Source organism: Pleurodeles waltl, chromosome 12 (genome assembly GCF_031143425.1).
Source record: "Pleurodeles waltl isolate 20211129_DDA chromosome 12, aPleWal1.hap1.20221129, whole genome shotgun sequence".
Taxonomy (NCBI): Eukaryota; Metazoa; Chordata; class Amphibia; order Caudata; family Salamandridae; genus Pleurodeles; species Pleurodeles waltl.
In genome coordinates, this window is record NC_090451.1 from 136,393,730 (window position 1) to 136,406,198 (window position 12,469).

The window sequence follows — 12,469 nt, forward strand, 5'->3', positions numbered from 1 at the left end:
AGAAGCAAATCTCTGCACGGGCTACTGAGAATACATAGATTTAAAGATAGGTAACAGTGACTTATTGATATTTGTCACTGTGGGAATCTGAGTGACAGCAAATAGGAGAGAGCACTCACAGACCCAAGATGAAAAACATCCCAGTAATTCACTTTTACCCAACTATACTTTTATATGTATGACACCCAGCAAATCATCTGCCCCTGCTTTCAATTGCTACTTCTACGCAGTTGTAGAGAAGTGAAGGGGGAACCATACAAAAAATGGCCTCTGTTATGTATTTTTGTCACAAAGGTAAAAAAAAACTTACCTGCCATCCTAGATCAACCCTGCCTTCCCTCCTCTACTGCAGGTGTGCAGCCTGCTTTTAGTTAATGCAGACAATTTGTTCTATGTCTGGTTTCACTTCCTGGGGCTGCAGTAACTGGTCCCTGTTACTGCGTGCTGATATAAAGTAGTTTTTTCATGTTGAATGTTATTTGGTATCCTTGAATTTCTCTATTTCCTGTTTCTGCAGCGGACTTCATCCTGGCAATACCTTTCTTCTGCCCTTTTTTCTTAAGCTTCCCCTTGCTTCTCTTTTACAATTACATGTCTTGTTACTGTGTACTACCAAAGAGGGGGGAATATTTTGGTAACAAAGAAAATCAAACAGCCTGGCCCACGTACCAAACATGTTGTTTGTTTTCTTGATCAGACAGTTGAAAAGGACAGAGTGGTTTTCATGGTCATGGACCACCAATGTTGTCTTATACTAGCAGTTTCCATGACATTGCACCAGGGCAGGAATTATATACCATGTGCACAAACAAAACCATATGTCTTTTGCATTCTTTTCTACGCCTTATCCATTCGTAGAATTGTAGCCTTTCATATCATCCTTCCCTTACTCCGGAATCCTCCTAGTTATGTCCCCTATCCATCCATTATGAAAAACGTTTTTTACGGTTGATGCAATGGCTACCTGTCAAGAGATAAATAACCCACAAATCCCAAATGTATTACTTTTACTGGAAAAAAGATACTGATTGATAGCGGGCCTAACTCTAGTGAGCTATTGCTGTTGTATATTGTGCAAAATGAATACTGGCTATATGGTATCTAAAATGGTGCATTATATTTTTCACCAGGCGCACAGGTCACCACCAGAAGTACTGTTGCAGCAGGGATGTCAGTGGAGGTCCATGGGGCCAAGGAAGACAAAGATGTTGTCATGGTAGTGACAGGAATGAGTGGTAAGTCAACTTTGCTTTCCTATTGACAATGTACTGTACTAGTTAAGTAACACAGATATCCCACCTACCACCTCCAGAGTCCAGTCCCAGCTGTGGGCATCTTGCCACCTAAAATTGAAGTGTGGTGTAATGGCTGGTAATGCTGCTGCAGCGAGGGCAAGCAGTGATTGAATTCATGTGATTCTGCTGCAGCTCAGTGACACGACGGACCTCAGTCTGCAATGAACAAACCAAAGACAAGATGTGTCCCAGTGCCCACTCAGTCGCCTAGTAGTGCGTCATTTAATCATTACGTCTTTCTGTCCCAGCATACCTAAAAAAGTAAATACTCTCCGCATGTAATGTCTGTGCCACATTTTTCTGCTCAAGTGAAGTTACCTCATCTTCCATTACTGATTGATAGTTCCAATATTTTTCCTCCCATCAATGAAAGTTACTTTGAAGTTAGTCTTAGTCACATTGATTGATGGGAGGAAAAGTATTTGAACCGTCAATCCATAGTACATGATCATTTAATAACACCCAATTAACCATTCTATAGCTAAACCTCTCCCTAGCCCAATCCCTATAACATACCTTCTAGTGGATTCATTTTCCCCATTGCCAATTGAAGGTATTTCTTGAGAATATTCTGTTTTGGAGTGGAATAATGTGGGACTAAAGGCCTGATTTAAAGTTTGTGGTTGGGATTCCTGTGGCAAATAAAAGATCCTGTTTGCTGCACTAAGTTCATCATATTTTTCCATTCACTGTCTGCTGTGGTATAGCAGATGGGATATCCATTATCCCTTAAGTGTGTCCAATCTGCCAGACTCTACTAGCCAAAGCCTATAACCTAGGTTTGGACTTAGGGTAGTAGAATTGAGGTGGGAGTTGGAGAAGAGCAGGGCATTTGGAATTAGAAGTTTACATAAGATGCTACAGCTGGGCTACCCCAAAAACATGCCTGCGAGTAACCAGGCCTGCCAGCATGGCTCAATTATGTTCCATAGTCAAATATTAATTGTGCAGGTAATTCAAAATTTTGTTCTGTTTCACTATGCAATTAAATCCTTTTGAAAAATCACATTTTCTTTTATTTCGTTTTTCTGTTGGTGTGTGCTTAATTATGTCTTGAAGTCAGTGCTATAATTGATTTTCCATCTTGTGATGAATCGGTGGGAAAAATTAGGCCCAGGTTTTCTGTGACTATATAGCACCAATATCATTAATTATCACATCTAAATAAAATTCCAATGACACAAGGGGAACAGCACTATTCTGCTACTGTACTGTGTCACTATAGATAGTATAAACAAGTGTTTAAGCTGAGCATCACAATTTGTGTTTTTGTATTTTGTTCTTCTTTCTTGATATAGTTAGTTCTGCTGCAGGTGCCGGGAAGCAACCAGCACCGACTCCGCCAGCTAAAGTTGGAAGCAGTGGAATCTGAATATCACCAGCTGGTGGCCCTGGAACTAGAGGATTAGGAGGCCCAGGCCCAGTCCCAAGCTACCACAAGCCAGTAGTCAGGCCTGCCTCCAGTTCGGCCATGCCACCCTCAACTGTAGCTAGGATCTTCCACTGCCACCTGTAGAATCACCTACCTCTCCTCCTCAATCCAGCGCAACCCCTCATGCACCATGTCCTACGGTGGCTGCCACACTTGACATGGAACATGGCACTGCTTTGGCAAGGAAACAGAACTTGGCCTGTGAAAGTTATACCCTCAAGGCTAGTATTTTTTTTATTTTGGTGGGAAAGCATTTTGTGGGTGAGAGTGTGGGAATGGCACAATGTTGGGAGAAGTTTTTTTTTCTTTTTTGGTTTTGGACATTGGATTGGACTTTGCTACTTTGGACTTGTGGGATGTTTTAGTTTGGGAAGGGGGTGGGCCTCTTGTGAAAGGAAAGGGTGGGTCCTAAAATGTTTTTTTTTTTCTTTGTCATCATCATCTGTCTTTCTATTGCTAGTTAGCATAGTGTTATCATAGCACTGTTGAGTGTACTTTTGACAAGGGTGTGACACGGAGCTGCCATCTGAAATTGTCAAATTATCCCACATTATTTATGTGTTAATTTTTTCCCCTAGACTTTCCCTACTGAAGTCCCTTGCCATGTATTATTCTTCAGTAGGCTACTTACCTCTTCCTGCAGTTCAGTTCTACCCCACCACCAGAATGGCACTGTCTGAGAACAGAAAACTGATTAATTTACACCTGTTTCACTTGATGAGGTTCTGAAGCACCCAGCCACCAATTTACTATATAGTATAGTACTAGTTAGTGTAGTAAATGCCCTTGTATTTCCGTCTGTAACTGTGTCCAGTAAAGGGTCTGCCAACATAGGCAAAAATGTAATTTATTTCTCCTTCCAAAGTAAAACTTAACTACTAAGTTAACAATTTCTTCTACTTCTTTCTCACCTGAATTGAATAGGTGATGTTGCCTCTCGAAAATCTGATTGCAGGGTTTCCCAAGAAGAGCCTTTTTCAATGGTCGCAGTATTAGTGTTCTCTTCTTGTGCTACCAGGGAAGACATTACAAAGCCAGGTCCTACTTCTACCTATTTCAATGAGGTGAACTGTCTAATTGATCAGAAAGATTAGGATCACAGGCAACTAGACTGAAAGAAAACACATAGTGGGTTATCAAAGACTGAGACCAAACTACCATGGCAAAAAACTCTTGTACTAGTGTCCACTATCATGAGACACTGGAACAGAGTCCGACATTGTTCTGACTCTTCTGCATTATGATGGGTTATTATGTTATCCCTTTCATACTTAGTTGGGTAAGTGGGTCTGGTGTCGGCTATTGTGGTGTTCAGGTAAGAAGATCCTGCAGTGAATTGATGTCACTTCCACCACATCCACCCCACCAAGTGGGTGATCCATTTATTGTATAAATTAAGTAACCTCAAAACTCAAAAAATCACACAGCTTGGGGGAGAAAGGGGCTAGGGGGTTTATGAATGGATGGGAAGAGGGAGTTGCGGAAAGGTGTGACGAAGACAAACACATCATATCAACAATATTCATCCGGTTGATGAGCAGCAAGTCATCAAATCTGTTGTGCAAGGAAATCAGGGCCACAATTCAATGAAATAGATTGTAAACAGTACTGCAGACCTAGAGACTCAAGTTGTTCCATATATATGAAGGTTCTGTCACCCACAGAGTTCTAAAAATTATGATTGTTAAAAGAAAAACGATTTTGTATATAAATGCCAAATTGGGTAGTGTTGGGTGGTGCACCTGCATTCTTCTCAAAATATCCATCTTGGGTGCGTAACTGAATCTGGGAAGTTAAGCACTTAACCGAGATGTTATGGAGCTTTCACCTTTTGTATAGAAGAAAAGACCTTTGGATTGTAAATCAGTAACAGTATTGTAGATTCAAGGAGAAGGTCAGAAGGTAACCTTCATGAGGAGCAAGAGAAAAGGCAGCTCCAAACATTATGGACTCATGAGTGATTAACTGAGCAGTGGGAGCACTTTTACAACCTATTCCAAACAAGTAGCTGCATGTACCTGACTGACCAATCTCACAACGGTCATAACATTTAGGTGAGTGAGTCCATCATGTGATGTGACATCACATGTCTATCTCCAGTTATACCCCTGTACCCCTGACCACATAATAGAGGAGTTTGACATTTGAAGCAGCACACTACTCATCATTTCCCAAATAAATGCACCCTTCTCTAGTTCACAGGCTGATTCTGCCTCTTAATCATCATCTTGTTGGTTTCCCTTTGAAGAAGATAATTTCCTTCTTTTGGCTGCCAAATTTTATTGTTTTTTTTTTTATTTATAACAGTACAACCCCTTTTAGGGCTCTTCCATTCCGTCCTTACAGTTTCATACACTGCTTTTATATTTTTGAGACCCATTGCACATATCAGAGACAATGATATACATATTACATATGTAACATTGTATCTTACTCCCGATTATACTTGGTGACTACTTATTTCAGTCCGCCTGTCTTTTCTTGTTGTGCTGTGGTGTCGATCTATTGCCTATCAGTGGTAGAGCTCCCAACTGAGTAACCAAACTCCCCTCCCCCTTCCCTTGTGTGCCTAGCTGTTCCAAAGTGCCTCCATGTTCCTAGTGTCCATTGCTGTGGTATATGCCCCTAAGATGGTCTATTTCTCCTCTTTCCTCATTGGCTGGCTCTGTATGATCGTGGGTTGTGGAGGAGTTAGTTGTCCGGTCCCCATAATAGGTGTTGCCTCGTGTTCCTCAGGGGGATGGCGTGTCATCCTGAGGTGTATCTCCCAATCGTTCCCATTCATATACCAAAGTACCCCAGGCTTAAGCTCTCTCCAACAAACCCTGTCCTCAACTTGCTTCCCCGTGCCCATTTCAGTACCTCCCTTCTCCATGTTCTTCCCTGGGGGCCCGAGTATGTGGGGCCTTGTGTTGATCTCCCCCGAGTAGATTGTGTCTGGGAGCGTCAGGAACTTCCCAATCTATCACGTCCATTAAGAAGTTAATAACAGATCCCCAAAACTCCTGCACATTTGGACAAGTCCAAAACATGTGGAGGAATTCTGCTTCTATTGTGCCACATCTTGGGCACTTGGCCTCTGCCAGCTCAAAATGTCTCCGAAGTCTGCCTGGCGTCAGATAGGCCCTGTGTAGGACATATATTTTCATAAGTTTGAACCAAGCGGTTCGTGAGACCTTTGCGGTTTGGGCTAATATATCCTCCCAATGTTTGTCCGTGATTGGGGCCCAGGTCTGTTTCCGATTTCTGTTCAAGAGTTTTGAGCGGTTTGCATAGAGTGGACCGTACTTTCCTATTTAGGCAAGTCACTGCTTTGTTGGTACCCGTGGTGCTTGTCAGATACTGAGCCACCTCCGATAGGGGTAGCTCTGTTCATCCGACCTGCCAATGTTTGACAATCGCCTCGGTGACCACTCTGTATAGGAGAAAGTGACCTGGGGGATATTGTATTGACTATGGAAGACTTCTACTTGTAAAAGGAAGTCAACTTTATATAAGGTGCCTATGGAAGTCACCCCGGCCGTCTCCCAATGCAAGGGGCTCCTCCAGTCTCCCCCATGCGGCAATGCCAGTAAACATTGTAATGGAATTTCCGGTGCATAAGGTGCAATACACTGATCTGTTGAGATATCACAACTAACATTTGTACAACTCCTTCAGTTCATTGGAGCTGGATGGAATTAGGAGGCCAGGATGGAGGACTACTCCAGCCAATGAGTGGCCGTCTGGGGCAAAAGGGGTAATCTCCCTGTCGGTCATTGTACGGCCAGCCATCCATTGGGTTAACCATTGCAATTACCCGGCCAGATAGTAGGCTTCGAAGTTGGGGACGGCCAGCCCTCCTTCCGCAAGTGGCCTTTGTAGCACTGTAAGTGCGAGTCGTCACCTCCCATTCCCCCACAAAAAGCCAACCACTACAGAGTTCAGTTCTTTGAAAAAGGCTCTTGGGATCCATAATGGGAGAGTGGTAAAAAAAATACAGTAGTCTGGGTAAGGTAATCATTTTTAAGAGTGCGATCCTTCCTGTCAACGATAGTGGCAAGGTTGCCCAGAAGGTCATAGTGCTGCGAATCCCAAGTAAGGTCCGTTCCACGTTCCCCTTTAGCAGGTCATGTTGGTTATAGTAGACATGAACACCTAAGTAGGCCGAACATCGCGGTTCCCATTGTAATTCGTCAAGGTCTGGTTGAGCTGCGCAGCCTTCTACCACAGGGAAGTGCTGTCTGAAGGTCTGGGTCTTCTGGGCATCTCTGCTCTAGTGTACGCAACTCATGTTCAGCATGCGCTATATCGTGAAGCAGCCTCTGGCTGACACCCGTGGCTGATGAGATACATCGCCCCCTGATCACTGGTTTAAACACATCCCATCCTATCAGTTTTGAGTTTGTCGAGCCCTCATTGACCTCAAAGTAATCACCCATGGCAATGCTAATGGTGTCTGTGAAAGCCTGATCCTCCAACAGAGCCGGTTGGAGCCGTCTTGCGGGTATCGGTGTCTGGGACCACCCCAGTTTCAGCAGCAGTGGATTATGATCTGAGATCGTCCGAGTCAGATATTCAATCAGGTGTGCCAATGCATGGACATCCGGGGAACACAGAAATGTGTCCAACTGAACATGTAGGTCATACATTGGCAAGTAAAAGGAGTAATCCCTAGTCTCTGGATGATGAGTTTGCCAGGAGTCAATTAGGCCTCACTCCCCTTGCCAGGTTCGATACCAGTTAGCCGTTCGTATAGTCGATGAGGACATTAACGGGGATGCGATCTATCTAGTATTGTGTCTGCTACACAGTTAAAGTCTCTGCCTAACAACATAGATCCCGTAAGGTGCGTGGCTAGACGTTCAGAGAGGAACATTAGATGTGCTCGGATTACAACTAAATTAAGTTCACATTTTTTAGAAGCAAGACATGGCCCTAATGATATGTGGTGGACTGTTTTACAAGTACCTAGACATAATGAAAATGACCCTAAATATCTGTTCAGGACTGAACAGCGGTGGATTTTTCGACTTAAAACAGCTAGTGAGGGTCTCAACGATGACATTCCTTGGTGGACCCTGTCTCCTTAGCCTCCGTGACTGACTCGCTTAGATATGAATTGTCCTTGGTATCATACTCCTGTCCCAATATGGAGGTGGAATACATGACCCCATAATAACATTCGGGTTGATGGCCTCTCCTATAATGTTATAGCATGCAGTTTTCGGTAGTAGTCCCCTCTTTGCATTTATGATATCACAGGGGGTCTAATAACAGGACAGTGTCCTGTAATACTAGACTGATTATATACCCCCATACTATAGGGTTACTGTATCTAGAGTTCTTTTGATGATCCAGCCTCCGTTCCAAGATGGCCACCGTTACCAAAGCTCTCTTTTTAGTCCTTCGTCGGTATCTATTCACCTGACACCGACGTTACGCATTCAGGGCTAATTGCCTGATCTACACTTCATTTTAAAATGCCTCCCGAGCGTGCGTTGCCTTTGTTGTGAGGCACGCGACCTTGGGTAGGCAAAAAGCAGACCACCAACAGAGTTGAAGTAAGTGAGCGTTTTGTATGCTGGGCGCATTTTTTACAGCTTGATCGAATTTTAGGACTGTTACTGAACGATCGGCTAGCGCGTGTTCAGTCATCCTGAATGAGCGCGTAGTCCCCGGCAAGATTTTGACTAGGCTGAACTTCAGCATTAACCTTTTACCAAGCGTCTGCTGCCAGTGTCTCCTGCCTCATTCAAATTATGGGCCACATACTTATATGTTTAGGAGCTGGGTGGTCACTTTCATGTTTGTGGGTTACCTAGATGTGGACTCACAGACCCTGGGCAGACTACACGCTCTCATAGTGCACAAGAAACACAGAGTATAAAGACAAACAATTATAGAGGCACTACTATAATTTTTTTAGACATGGAATTTTCTCATATTGATTAATTCAAATGTGATAACCCTGTGCAAACATTATTCTAATCAACTGCTGATGTTTCAGTTTTACTTGATTATATACTTTATTACAATTTTTCATATTTAGTGAACTCACCTTGGTTATGAGGTTTTACGCGTCCCTATGATGCCCTGTCTTTACATGGGATGGTAAGCCTTCTATTATGTTTACCTTTTTCTCCTCATCTTTTCTTTGGGACCTGATGCCTATCGCACTCACTACTCTCCAGCAGCACACCAATCAATGTCTTCCTGCTGTACTTTGTCTTACATATGTGTTTTGTCTCTTATGCAGGGCGACCTATAATTAGACTGACTGTGACGACTGGTCCACAGACTGTAAGTGACCTCCCAGCATTTACGGTTTCTGTTTTTGTTTTTTGTTTTTTGTATATTAAGGAGAAGTTACAACTAAACGGTCCTGATGAAGCGCCAGTGGATCAATCCCTGACCGAGTAGGCGCGAAACATGTCGACCCAGTGTTAGGAGTGAAGACTCTTTCCTCCTTCCCCTTTTTTAGGAGTATAGGAGACATTATTCCGTTGATACTCCTACTTGTTTTTAATCTTGGCCTGACCCTTACTATAAACATTAAATTTAGTCATTAGGTGTTCAGAGCCAATTTTATATACCCTTCACTCTCCTTTCCTCCTCTGTCAGCACGTCCTGCGGACCTAATTTGATCTGCAGAATCATTTTTCGGTTGAAGAGCCACCACCTCTTGCGTGGTGGCCCGTCAGACGTTGCAGTGCCGGTCTGGCGAGGAGTTAGCCCGATGATGATGCCTAGCATCCTATTGTGATGCTTGAGGGCACTCCTACAATACCTTCTTTCAGTCTTCTTTTCGTCCTCATTGACAATATTTTTGCTTTGGAACAGTGTACACATTTTTTATTATAGGTTCACGTATAGGGAGTAAGTGCACTGGACCAGAAAAATCTCCCAGTCCTCCTCGTATTGGTAGTTCAGAGAGGAATGTCAGAAACCTTGATTGGTCAGTGTTAGGGTCGGATATGCTGCCCAGTACCATCTCTCTCCCATCAAACTTCCCAATGGTTACAGTATGTCAAATCAGTGGGTCTATAATGGACGCAGTGCGGTGGTACAGCACCCTGGGTTTAACCCATATTAAGGTCCCTCTGGCATAAGTAGTGTAGTATACCTGTCCCCTCCATCGTCCTTAAAGAGAGTGCCCCTCGATGGCGTCCAAATGTGTCTCCTGCAGCAGAGCTATATGGATTCCACGCCTAGTGAGGTGTGAAATTACTTTGTTGCTTAGCCATGGACAGCAGCCCTCTGTGGTATCCATTAGTGGAATTGTATAGGACATGGTAGCAAACGTGAGGGTCCAAGACCCGCCTGGGGAAGAACCCTACTCACAGTGATTGTCATATATGGCAAGGCTATGCAACTCAAAAGACTCTTTTCTTAAACCAAATAACATTTTCTCCAACTCCCCGTCCCCAGGGCAAGAGGTGCGATGTTCTCACCCAAACTGTCAAACAACCAAGCAACAAACATGTTCATGCCGTCTATCGTTTGGGCTACGGTCTACGAGGGAGTGTTCCATGGTTATGCAGCAGGGGGCTCCTGGCACTCCCAACCCCCATCTCGCCCCGTCATATGTTCGCAATATAGGATCCATGCGGGTTAACATTGTATGTGCAACATCACAAAACAAAATAAAACAATGGATGGAGTGTTGAAACTTTTCAAACACTCACCCCCAGTCACAGATCTGGGTTTAATCCATCGTTATTTTGCTCGCCACGTCACCCCAGTTTAGACATAGCCATATGCAAATCAGTCTTGACCCTATTCCCCCATGGGAACAGTCCATCCCGAACTGCTAGGCCAGGTCCTCCCTGGACAGGAAACAAGCATCCTGGGACCGGTTTCAGGGTATCACCCTTCATCAACCAGGCTAGCTTGAATCCGCTGGTGCAGCGAGCAAGGGACCCACGTCTGGCCATACTCCTGCCACTTAGGGCGCACAAAGCAACATCACAAAACAAAATAAAATGAAGGGCGGAGTGTTGAAACTTTTCAAACACTCACCCGTAGTCACAGATCTGGGTTTAATCCATCATTTTGCTCGCCACGTCACCCCAGTTCATTATATGTGCATCATTGCAGTTAGTGTAGGGGCAAAGCATGACTGTCATCATATCATCCAGCAAAGTTTAGTTTAGTCACAGAGAGCATCAAGGGTCGCTAAAAGAGTTCAGCTGGAGTTCTCAGGTGGTCTTCTAGATAAGTTCATCAGCAGTGCCAGGGGTAACCACAGGTAAAACCACACTTGAGCAGGCCAAGGCTGAAGATTCACTGTCTGAATCTGTCTGCTCCCCACTCACCCTCGGGTTGGGGACACAGTGCTCAGCGACGAACCACCCAAAGAGGCGAATGCCACCAGCACCTACTGTCGTTCCTTTTACGCTTCCTCTGCAGTTGGTCAATTCTGGTTGATGGCTTTCTCTGGTGGGATCGAGGTTGATGCTTCCTTTTCTGACGCTGAGAGGGGCCATTAGGGCCTGGGTTAGGTAACAGTTCTAGCCAGGAGCATGCCTCCTGCGGTGTGGTGAATAATTCCACTCCCGTTGGGGTAACCACTCAGAGGCGTGCTGGGAACTGGAGATCCCAAATTCTCAGAGGTCCGATTTTACAGTGATAAAAGCTGCTCTCTGGTGTTGGACCTTTCTAGATAAGTCCGAGAATATTGACACTCTGCGATTTTCCACTATTGAACTTTCATGCTGTCAAGCCTGTTGTAGTATGTAGTCTCTATCTTTGAAGTGTAGTAGTCGTGCTACCACCAGCCTTGGGGGAGCGGCCAAAGGTGGCGATTTAGCAGTTTCTCTATGGGCCCTCTCCAGTGCAAAGAGGGGGGAGAGTCCTTCAGGGGCCACCTGTCAGAGTCACCAGATCCTCGGGGTCTGTGCACGTTCCCAACACGTCCACCACTGAACAGCTCCAAGACTCTGATAGTTAAATCACAGAGACTGAGAGAGTTCAAGAGGGGAAGAGGGGATTAGGAAGGGAAGAGCTGGGAAGGAGACCTGTAGTAAGAAAAAGGTTAGAACACACAATATGAAAATTATATCTCCTGAAATCAATACTAGACTATGATTCTAAGCCTAGTCACTCTGAAAACATGAACAATCTAAGAGTTAAGTTTAAAATTACTAAGTTTCAAGATGGCCGGATACCTGTAAGGGAATCAAGATGAATTCAATGAAAGCTTTCTTATTCAAGTACTTTCCTTTACATGAGAATCAGAAAAAACATTCTGACTAAATTTTAAACCAGTCATATAAATCCTGTTTTGAGAATGTATACTAGGACCACACAATATTGCATCTAGAAACTCTGGCCTTCTGTGTACTCTTAAAATGTTTCAACACAAATTGTGCATATTGCAGATATATTAAACACCATAAAAGGATTGTGCACCATGAATAACACCATATGGATTCAGGAAACAAATCACATAACTTGTCAACTTGAATATTACATAATAAATATCTTAGAATAGTGGCATACAATAAACATGAAATAAACTTGAGTAGAGAATCGTGCGTCTTGCCGATTCGAGTGTCACCATGTAAAATACCAAGAAATGGTAGCACGCAATGAATATCAAAGTCAAATCATCATTAATCGAATTGCGCGTCTCACCGATTCGTAAAACATTATGTAAATGTCAAGAAATAACAGCTCACAATAAATAACAAGATCAAAGTACAATGAAACGAATTGCGCTTCTTTTGCCGATTCTTAAGCCACCATGTAAATGTCAAGA

General features: G+C 43.8%; 1 long non-coding RNA gene across 1 annotated transcript; it reads left to right on the forward strand.

The window, feature by feature from the left end:
• Nucleotides 1–1,130: 1,130 nt before the first annotated feature.
• Nucleotides 1,131–3,609, forward strand: LOC138268482 (uncharacterized). Its single transcript, XR_011200015.1, has 2 exons — nucleotides 1,131–1,235; nucleotides 2,594–3,609. It is a non-coding gene; the product is annotated as an uncharacterized lncRNA (long non-coding RNA).
• Nucleotides 3,610–12,469: the final 8,860 nt, after the last annotated feature.